The following is a 10,356-nucleotide window of genomic DNA, read 5'->3' on the forward strand; positions in this document are numbered from 1 at the left end:
GTCTTTTAGAATCGACTAACTCATGTGCAAACGCTGTTCACATGAAAGCCTTTCCCGCTTCAGTCCTCAAAGTTCTCATTTGAGTACTTGCTACTTCCACCAAGATCTGCTCCATTGATCGCTTCGCGCATACACTTGCGTGCATACTTTAGCGCAATCAATGTGTCCTCCTACACATGAATATCATTTTTGAGCTGGTGAGGCTCTTTTTCTCTAATCTAACTTGCGTTAGATATTGATATTCATGGTTGGGTATAGGCCACGAGCTCTAGTGCCATCCATTTTCAGGGCTGATTGATTCGGCAGGTGAGTTGTTACACACTCCTTAGCGGATTTCAACTTCCATGACCACCGTCCTGCTGTCAGTATCAATCAACACCTTTTGTGGTGACTCATGAGCAAGTAGTTAGGCGCCTTAACCCAACTTTTGGTTCATCCCACATCGCCGGTTCTGCTTACCAAAAGCGGCCCACAAAAAGCTTGCATTCATAGTCCAAGTGCAATTAAGTCACAAGGACATCTCACCGATTTATAGTTTGAGAATAGGTGAAGGAAAAATTTCCCCCCATTCCTCTAATCATTCGCTTTAACCGATGAAATTGCTTTGCGAAGATTTTTCAATCTTGCTCAAGCTTTTGCTATCCTGAGGGAAACTTCGGAGGAAACCAGCTACTAGATGGTTCGATTAGTCTTTCGCCCCTATGCTCAGGTCAGACGATCGATTTGCACGTCAGAACCGCTTCGGGCTTCCACCATGGTTTCCCGTGGCTTCGCCCTGCCCAAGCATAGATCACCATCTTTCGGGTCGTGTGCTACTTGCTCTGGATCAGTCATGCAATAAGAGCAAAACCGTCCGTGGTTGCGGGACACCGAATCGGCGCCCTCACCACACAAAGTAGTGCAATTCATAAAAATTACACTGTTCACTTTCATTTCGCGTGTGCGCTTTCAATGAGCGACAACACTTGCAAGCAACTCACACTCCTTGGTCCGTGTTTCAAGACGGGCTGTAGAGAGCATTGAATAGGAAGTTGAGGTCAGACAGGCAATCAAGATCAATTTATCTCATTTTGTTTAGAATCAACAAGAAGAATTCCGAGGAAAACTTCTGCTCGATTCATTAACAAGATTTGCCAAAAGACGACAACTACACTACTCGGTAGCCGAGAATATAATATCAAGGCATTGAGTATGGTAACGCTCACTCCAGTTCCCCTTCAACAGTTTCACGTACTTTTCACTCTCTCTTCAGAGTGCTTTTCAACTTTCCCTCACGGTACTTGTTTACTATCGGTCTCGCTTTATAATTAGCTTTTGGAGAGACATATCTCCAGCTTCGAGTTGCACTTTCAAACAACTCTACTCATAGAAATGAGCCATTATGACTGGTATCGAAAATGACCTTTACAGGATTTTCACCTTCTTTGATGCTACTTTCCAGTAGACATCAGGACAAATTCACCAGTCTAGCATCAAACCATACCGGACACCGAGAAATGTTGCCATTTCTCTTCCCGATGAGCTTTTCCCTGTTCATTCGCCATTACTAAGGGATTCTCAGTTGATTTCTTTTCCTCCCCTTACTGATATGCTTAAGTTAAGGGGGTTCTCTCGCCCAATTCAGGTTATGTAGTTGATTGTCTCTTAATTGGTTCACTGACCAATATGAGACAGAAACCGATTCAGCAGTTTTGTTCGCTACTACTATCAAACACAGGTCGAAGTTTCCATTCAGTCATTAATTCCAACTTTCAAATGTTGTTGTTTCAGCTTTCGCTTACTAGAAGCAACATAATACTCGCTGCAATACAGACCTCGGGAAACCCTCACCGTGAATAAGGTTCACTCACATATTTCACTACATTTTGCGTGGGATTGGAGATGAGGCTACTCGTTCTTGCTCAGTACTAGGCTGAAAATTAACGAAACTTCGTTACAAACGTTCACATGTTGATGTTTCCGCTTTCGCGTACTCGAAACAACATAATACTAGTCTTTGTAATTTAGTTTCATAATTTCAACTGTTCTCATGCAGAATTTTTGCTCATTCTTATCCCAAATTTTGACCTGGCTACTAGTTACACTCCTTGTACTTATTGCAAAATGACCACAAATTTCAACAGCTTTCACATGTTGCTGTTTCGGCTTTCGCTTACTACAGTCAACATAATACTCGTTGCAAAATAAGTGCTCGGCATCTGCAATTTTCCAAAGACGAAGTTTCGCCAGTTCAATTTTCGCTCGCCAATTATGGCTACTAATTCACACGGTACTGAGCTCAACAACATTAAATTTGTTCAGCAAGACTTTCACATGTTGATGTTTTGGCTTTCGCCTACTAGAAGCAACATAATACTCGTCTTGTTAGCTCATTCAATGAGAATAGCTTTTCCCGTTGAGAATTTTTGCCTTCAATTGGCGTTGTAGTGAGTTTGGCTACTCAGATCACCAAATACTTGTGACAATTCGAACCAGAAATGTTTTCAATTTTCACATGCTGATGTTTCGGATTCAACCTACTAGAAGCAGCATAATACTTGTATTCAACAATTTCTGTATCAAATCCCAGTTTTCTCTGGTGCATCTTTGCCAAACTATTCCAAACTGCCTGAGTCTGAATACCAATTACAGGTACTAGTAAATGCACGTTACTAAGGACTATATAGTTCTAGGTTACTGTACACAACGACGTTCACATGTTGATGTTTCAGCTGCCGCTTACTAGAAACAACATAATACTTATCGTGCATACCTTTCCATAACTTGTCCTTTTCAGATGCATTAGTTTCCCTTTGTCTTGGCTTCTACAGTCAGACTGGCTACTAGTAACAGCACAGTACTAATCACATATCGTTCTACAGTTTGCAGACAACTTTCACATGTTGATGTTTCAGCTTTCGCCTACTAGAAACAACATAATACTCGCTGTATACATTTGTAGTTCTCTATGTAACTTTCATGTGAAGAAGTTTCGCCAGTCTTTTTGACTGTCTCAAATCTGAGTCATGCTTAGGCTACTAGTTGCTTCATAGTACTTATCGCCTCGAGATCATTGAACAAAACTTGATTTTCACATGTTGCTGTTTCAGCTTCCGCTTACTAGAAACAACATAATACTAGTCTCATTAAGTTCCGTCTCTTTGCAATTTTCTTATGAAGAAAATTCGCCATCACAATGACTCCAGCAGTTCTTGATCAAGGAATGCAATCATTGATCAGAATGCTATTATTTGAATCGGTTCTGCTTTAAGTGTTCCAATTTTATTGGAAGCACCAACAATAGAACATCAATGTGTTCAATCGAGAGTTATATAACCCTGAATCGGACGCAGTCAACAGCCGAAGCCGAGACCGCCTTTTGCGTTAGAGAGGTCGGTAAACAAATCTTGCGATTCATACCGAATTAACACATATAGCTGTGCTCCTCTTCGTAAAGCGAGCCAAGTTTACCCGCGCTTATTTGAATTTCTTCACTTTGACATTCAGAGCACTGGGCAGAAATCACATTGCGTCAACACCGTTTCACCAGCCATCGCAATGCTTTGTTTTAATTAAACAGTCGGATTCCCCTTGTCCGAACCAGTTCAGAGTTCGAGTGTTTTTTGTGCAACAGAATAGACCTAAAGCATATCAGCTAGCAGTCAAACCAAACGCCAACAACCCGAAGGCCATCGCACGCTTTAGCAGACCGAAGCGTCAAACTAAAGGCTTGTTACACCCACTCCTCAGAGCCAATCCTTCTTCCGAAGGTACGGATCTATTTTGCCGACTTCCCTTATCTACACTGTTCCAAGACCAGAGGCTTTTCACCTTGGGGACCTGATGCGGTAATCGGTACGATTCACTCTCCTGACATCTGCTAAGCCAAACTTTTATGTGCCACCAGGAACAATTGGGACACAGCAAATGCTGCTGTGCTCTTGCACGCTTCGAGCCTTATCTCTGATTGAATCAATTCCAAGGACTCTACAACGTGTTATAAAGAAAAGATAACTCTTCCCCAAGGTCCCAATGACAAAGTTCGACCTCAATGACGTTGCCGTCTCAATGCCAGGAGAGTAAGTTCGGGAATTTTAACCCGATGCTCTTTCGAGACTCAGCAGTTTTCAAGAAACCACTATTCAAGACTTTGGCATTAGCCTGTCTTTTAGAATCGACTAACTCATGTGCAAACGCTGTTCACATGAAAGCCTTTCCCGCTTCAGTCCTCAAAGTTCTCATTTGAGTACTTGCTACTTCCACCAAGATCTGCTCCATTGATCGCTTCGCGCATACACTTGCGTGCATACTTTAGCGCAATCAATGTGTCCTCCTACACATGAATATCATTTTTGAGCTGGTGAGGCTCTTTTTCTCTAATCTAACTTGCGTTAGATATTGATATTCATGGTTGGGTATAGGCCACGAGCTCTAGTGCCATCCATTTTCAGGGCTGATTGATTCGGCAGGTGAGTTGTTACACACTCCTTAGCGGATTTCAACTTCCATGACCACCGTCCTGCTGTCAGTATCAATCAACACCTTTTGTGGTGACTCATGAGCAAGTAGTTAGGCGCCTTAACCCAACTTTTGGTTCATCCCACATCGCCGGTTCTGCTTACCAAAAGCGGCCCACAAAAAGCTTGCATTCATAGTCCAAGTGCAATTAAGTCACAAGGACATCTCACCGATTTATAGTTTGAGAATAGGTGAAGGAAAAATTTTCCCCCATTCCTCTAATCATTCGCTTTAACCGATGAAATTGCTTTGCGAAGATTTTTCAATCTTGCTCAAGCTTTTGCTATCCTGAGGGAAACTTCGGAGGAAACCAGCTACTAGATGGTTCGATTAGTCTTTCGCCCCTATGCTCAGGTCAGACGATCGATTTGCACGTCAGAACCGCTTCGGGCTTCCACCATGGTTTCCCGTGGCTTCGCCCTGCCCAAGCATAGATCACCATCTTTCGGGTCGTGTGCTACTTGCTCTGGATCAGTCATGCAATAAGAGCAAAACCGTCCGTGGTTGCGGGACACCGAATCGGCGCCCTCACCACACAAAGTAGTGCAATTCATAAAAATTACACTGTTCACTTTCATTTCGCGTGTGCGCTTTCAATGAGCGACAACACTTGCAAGCAACTCACACTCCTTGGTCCGTGTTTCAAGACGGGCTGTAGAGAGCATTGAATAGGAAGTTGAGGTCAGACAGGCAATCAAGATCAATTTATCTCATTTTGTTTAGAATCAACAAGAAGAATTCCGAGGAAAACTTCTGCTCGATTCATTAACAAGATTTGCCAAAAGACGACAACTACACTACTCGGTAGCCGAGAATATAATATCAAGGCATTGAGTATGGTAACGCTCACTCCAGTTCCCCTTCAACAGTTTCACGTACTTTTCACTCTCTCTTCAGAGTGCTTTTCAACTTTCCCTCACGGTACTTGTTTACTATCGGTCTCGCTTTATAATTAGCTTTTGGAGAGACATATCTCCAGCTTCGAGTTGCACTTTCAAACAACTCTACTCATAGGAATGAGCCATTATGACTGGTATCGAAAATGACCTTTACAGGATTTTCACCTTCTTTGATGCTACTTTCCAGTAGACATCAGGACAAATTCACCAGTCTAGCATCAAACCATACCGGACACCGAGAAATGTTGCCATTTCTCTTCCCGATGAGCTTTTCCCTGTTCATTCGCCATTACTAAGGGATTCTCAGTTGATTTCTTTTCCTCCCCTTACTGATATGCTTAAGTTAAGGGGGTTCTCTCGCCCAATTCAGGTTATGTAGTTGATTGTCTCTTAATTGGTTCACTGACCAATATGAGACAGAAACCGATTCAGCAGTTTTGTTCGCTACTACTATCAAACACAGGTCGAAGTTTCCATTCAGTCATTAATTCCAACTTTCAAATGTTGTTGTTTCAGCTTTCGCTTACTAGAAGCAACATAATACTCGCTGCAATACAGACCTCGGGAAACCCTCACCGTGAATAAGGTTCACTCACATATTTCACTACATTTTGCGTGGGATTGGAGATGAGGCTACTCGTTCTTGCTCAGTACTAGGCTGAAAATTAACGAAACTTCGTTACAAACGTTCACATGTTGATGTTTCCGCTTTCGCGTACTCGAAACAACATAATACTAGTCTTTGTAATTTAGTTTCATAATTTCAACTGTTCTCATGCAGAATTTTTGCTCATTCTTATCCCAAATTTTGACCTGGCTACTAGTTACACTCCTTGTACTTATTGCAAAATGACCACAAATTTCAACAGCTTTCACATGTTGCTGTTTCGGCTTTCGCTTACTACAGTCAACATAATACTCGTTGCAAAATAAGTGCTCGGCATCTGCAATTTTCCAAAGACGAAGTTTCGCCAGTTCAATTTTCGCTCGCCAATTATGGCTACTAATTCACACGGTACTGAGCTCAACAACATTAAATTTGTTCAGCAAGACTTTCACATGTTGATGTTTTGGCTTTCGCCTACTAGAAGCAACATAATACTCGTCTTGTTAGCTCATTCAATGAGAATAGCTTTTCCCGTTGAGAATTTTTGCCTTCAATTGGCGTTGTAGTGAGTTTGGCTACTCAGATCACCAAATACTTGTGACAATTCGAACCAGAAATGTTTTCAATTTTCACATGCTGATGTTTCGGATTCAACCTACTAGAAGCAGCATAATACTTGTATTCAACAATTTCTGTATCAAATCCCAGTTTTCTCTGGTGCATCTTTGCCAAACTATTCCAAACTGCCTGAGTCTGAATACCAATTACAGGTACTAGTAAATGCACGTTACTAAGGACTATATAGTTCTAGGTTACTGTACACAACGACGTTCACATGTTGATGTTTCAGCTGCCGCTTACTAGAAACAACATAATACTTATCGTGCATACCTTTCCATAACTTGTCCTTTTCAGATGCATTAGTTTCCCTTTGTCTTGGCTTCTACAGTCAGACTGGCTACTAGTAACAGCACAGTACTAATCACATATCGTTCTACAGTTTGCAGACAACTTTCACATGTTGATGTTTCAGCTTTCGCCTACTAGAAACAACATAATACTCGCTGTATACATTTGTAGTTCTCTATGTAACTTTCATGTGAAGAAGTTTCGCCAGTCTTTTTGACTGTCTCAAATCTGAGTCATGCTTAGGCTACTAGTTGCTTCATAGTACTTATCGCCTCGAGATCATTGAACAAAACTTGATTTTCACATGTTGCTGTTTCAGCTTCCGCTTACTAGAAACAACATAATACTAGTCTCATTAAGTTCCGTCTCTTTGCAATTTTCTTATGAAGAAAATTCGCCATCACAATGACTCCAGCAGTTCTTGATCAAGGAATGCAATCATTGATCAGAATGCTATTATTTGAATCGGTTCTGCTTTAAGTGTTCCAATTTTATTGGAAGCACCAACAATAGAACATCAATGTGTTCAATCGAGAGTTATATAACCCTGAATCGGACGCAGTCAACAGCCGAAGCCGAGACCGCCTTTTGCGTTAGAGAGGTCGGTAAACAAATCTTGCGATTCATACCGAATTAACACATATAGCTGTGCTCCTCTTCGTAAAGCGAGCCAAGTGATCCCCTGTTGAAGGATGTATTTGGACCAATCTAGTAGCATTTGGTTTCCAACAAGCTCTCCCAAGTTAGCTTACTTATTGGGCTTTTCAACCAATTCGGTTGGCTACAAGCATCATCAAAGTACTAGCCACAGTTTGATCGCAAAATTCTACGACTTTCACATGTTGATGTTTCGGCTTGCGCTTAGCCTACTATAAGCAACATAATACTAGTCATATCATAGAGCGTGATCAGCTTGTGACGTTCTCATGATGAAGTTTCACCAACAGTGTCTCACTTCGAGCTTAAATCCAGCTACTAGTAACTACACAGTACTGACTGCAACGATAACTTTTATCTATACCTTTCACATGCTGCGCTTTCGGCCAGGGCCTACTAACGTCAACATAATACTCGATATAAACTTTTGTTCATGATGCAGCTTCCCCATGCAGAAGTTTCGCCTTCAAATGCTCTCTTGGCCATATGACGTAAGAAAAGGTTACTAGTAACATCACAGTACTAGCCACAGTTTGATTGCAAAATTCTACGACTTTCACATGTTGATGTTTCGGCTTGCGCTTAGCCTACTAGAAGCAACATAATACTAGTCATATCATAGAGCGTGATCAGCTTGTGACGTTCTCATGATGAAGTTTCACCAACAGTGTCTCATTTCGAGCTTAAATCCAGCTACTAGTAACTACACAGTACTGACTGCAACGCTAACTTTTATCTATACCTTTCACATGCTGCGCTTTCGGCCAGGGCCTACTAACGTCAACATAATACTCGATATAAACTTTTGTTCATGATGCAGCTTCCCCATGCAGAAGTTTCGCCTTCAAATGCTCTCTTGGCCATATAACGTAACACAAGGTTACTAGTAACATCACAGTACTAGCCACAATTTGATCGCAAAATTCTACGACTTTCACATGTTGATGTTTCGGCTTGCGCTTAGCCTACTAGAAGCAACATAATACTAGTCATATCATGGAGCGTGATCAGCTTGTGACGTTCTCATGATGAAGTTTCACCAACAGTGTCTCATTTCGAGCTTAAATCCAGCTACTAGTAACTACACAGTACTGACTGCAACGATAACTTTTATCTATACCTTTCACATGCTGCGCTTTCGGCCAGGGCCTACTAATGTCAACATAATACTCGATATAAACTTTTGTTCATGATGCAGCTTCCCCATGCAGAAGTTTCGCCTTCAAATGCTCTCTTGGCCATATGACGTAACACAAGGTTACTAGTAACATCACAGTACTAGCCACAATTTGATCGCAAAATTCTACGACTTTCACATGTTGATGTTTCGGCTTGCGCTTAGCCTACTAGAAGCAACATAATACTAGTCATATCATAGAGCTTGATCAGCTTGTGACATTCTCATGATGAAGTTTCACCAACAGTGTCTCATTTTGAGCTTAAATCCAGCTACTAGTAACTACACAGTACTGACTGCAACAATAACTTTTATCTATACCTTTCACATGCTGCGTTTTCGGCCAAGGCCTACTAACGTCAACATAATACTCGATATAAAATTTTGATCATGATGCAGCTTTCCCATGCAGAAGTTTCGCCTTCAAATGCTCTCTTGGCCATATGACGGAACACCAGGTTACTAGTAACATCACAGTACTAGCCACAGTTTGATTGCAAAATTCTACGACTTTCACATGTTGATGTTTCGGCTTGCGCTTAGCCTACTAGAAGCAACATAATACTAGTCATATCATAGAGCGTGATCAGCTTGTGACGTTCTCATGATGAAGTTTCACCAATAGTGTTTCATTCGAATTGGTTCTGCTTTAAGCTCTCCAATTGTTTTGGATGAACCAGTTTTGCCCTTCGAAGCCACTTTTGTGAGCTTTTGTGGGTCTTTACCAAGAGGATATACCTCAAGGCCTCTTTCAATTCCTTTAAGTTCTTTCAACTCCTTTACAGTTTCTAGGTTCACATAGCTGCAAACCTTATTTCTAGTTTTAAGTCTGGCCAACTTGGGGAGAGTTGGTGCAGACCGTGACCAATTCTAGTAGGATGCCACAACAAGAATGTGATCAACTTAGCTTGTCGATGAACCTGCCCCACATTCAAACAACTCTATCGCCTTTTCCTCGTATAGTTATATGCGAGGGCCTCTCATAGAGAGCGCTGTTAGCAACCTTTTCCACATAGACGATAAAGTTGTGAGTGTTTTGCACATGGCTGTTGTCATCACCACGTGACGAGTCAACTCAGCTTGACTCTCTACACTCCGACAAGCTTTGCACATACGCCTTTAGTTCAGTATGTGTCTTTAATCTGACTCCGGTGCCTCAAGCCGGAAAAATTGTCAGATTATGATCATTATCGGTTAGTCATCCCGATGCAAGATCGTATCGTACTGTCTTTGTCTACCTCCAGATTCCGAAGAACAGGAGGAGACTCTCCCAGACCTACATATCTGGGAGAATGTTCAGAGGGCGAGAAGCTGTGGATTACTCTCCCCTAAGAACTGACTAAACTTTACCCTCGTCCAAGGTAAGTTTATTTTAGCTAGCCTTCTATGTAAAGGATCTGAGGCTAAGCTGTGTTTTTTCGAGCCTTTGGCTCGGAGCAAGTTCAGTGGGCGCCCCGAGTAGCTCAACTCTTTCCCACTGAACAGCGCAACGCTCTGTCACTCGCTGGGATTTTTGCGTGTCGGTTCTAACCACGCGACTTGTGGACCTTTTTAGGCCTTTCTCATTCACAAGTCTATAGCTGGGCTTCTATAACCCAGCTTCTGAGATC

At 41.9% G+C, this 10,356-nt stretch overlaps 1 non-coding gene and 1 pseudogene across 1 annotated transcript in view; both read right to left on the minus strand.

Moving 5' to 3' along the window:
- LOC142356832 (large subunit ribosomal RNA) overlaps positions 1-1,629 on the minus strand; it is a 3,522-nt gene extending 1,893 nt beyond the window's left edge. Inside the window, exon 1 of the ribosomal RNA XR_012761497.1 lies at positions 1-1,629. This exon is cut by the window's left edge and continues 1,893 nt beyond it. This is a non-coding gene — a ribosomal RNA (large subunit ribosomal RNA).
- A 5,825-nt stretch (positions 1,630-7,454) lies between these two features.
- Positions 7,455-7,606, minus strand: LOC142356831 (5.8S ribosomal RNA; annotated as a pseudogene).
- Positions 7,607-10,356: the final 2,750 nt, after the last annotated feature.

This window comes from Convolutriloba macropyga, unplaced genomic scaffold (assembly GCF_964194025.1).
Source record: "Convolutriloba macropyga unplaced genomic scaffold, txConMacr16.3 SCAFFOLD_1423, whole genome shotgun sequence".
NCBI classification, from domain to species: domain Eukaryota; kingdom Metazoa; phylum Xenacoelomorpha; order Acoela; family Convolutidae; genus Convolutriloba; species Convolutriloba macropyga.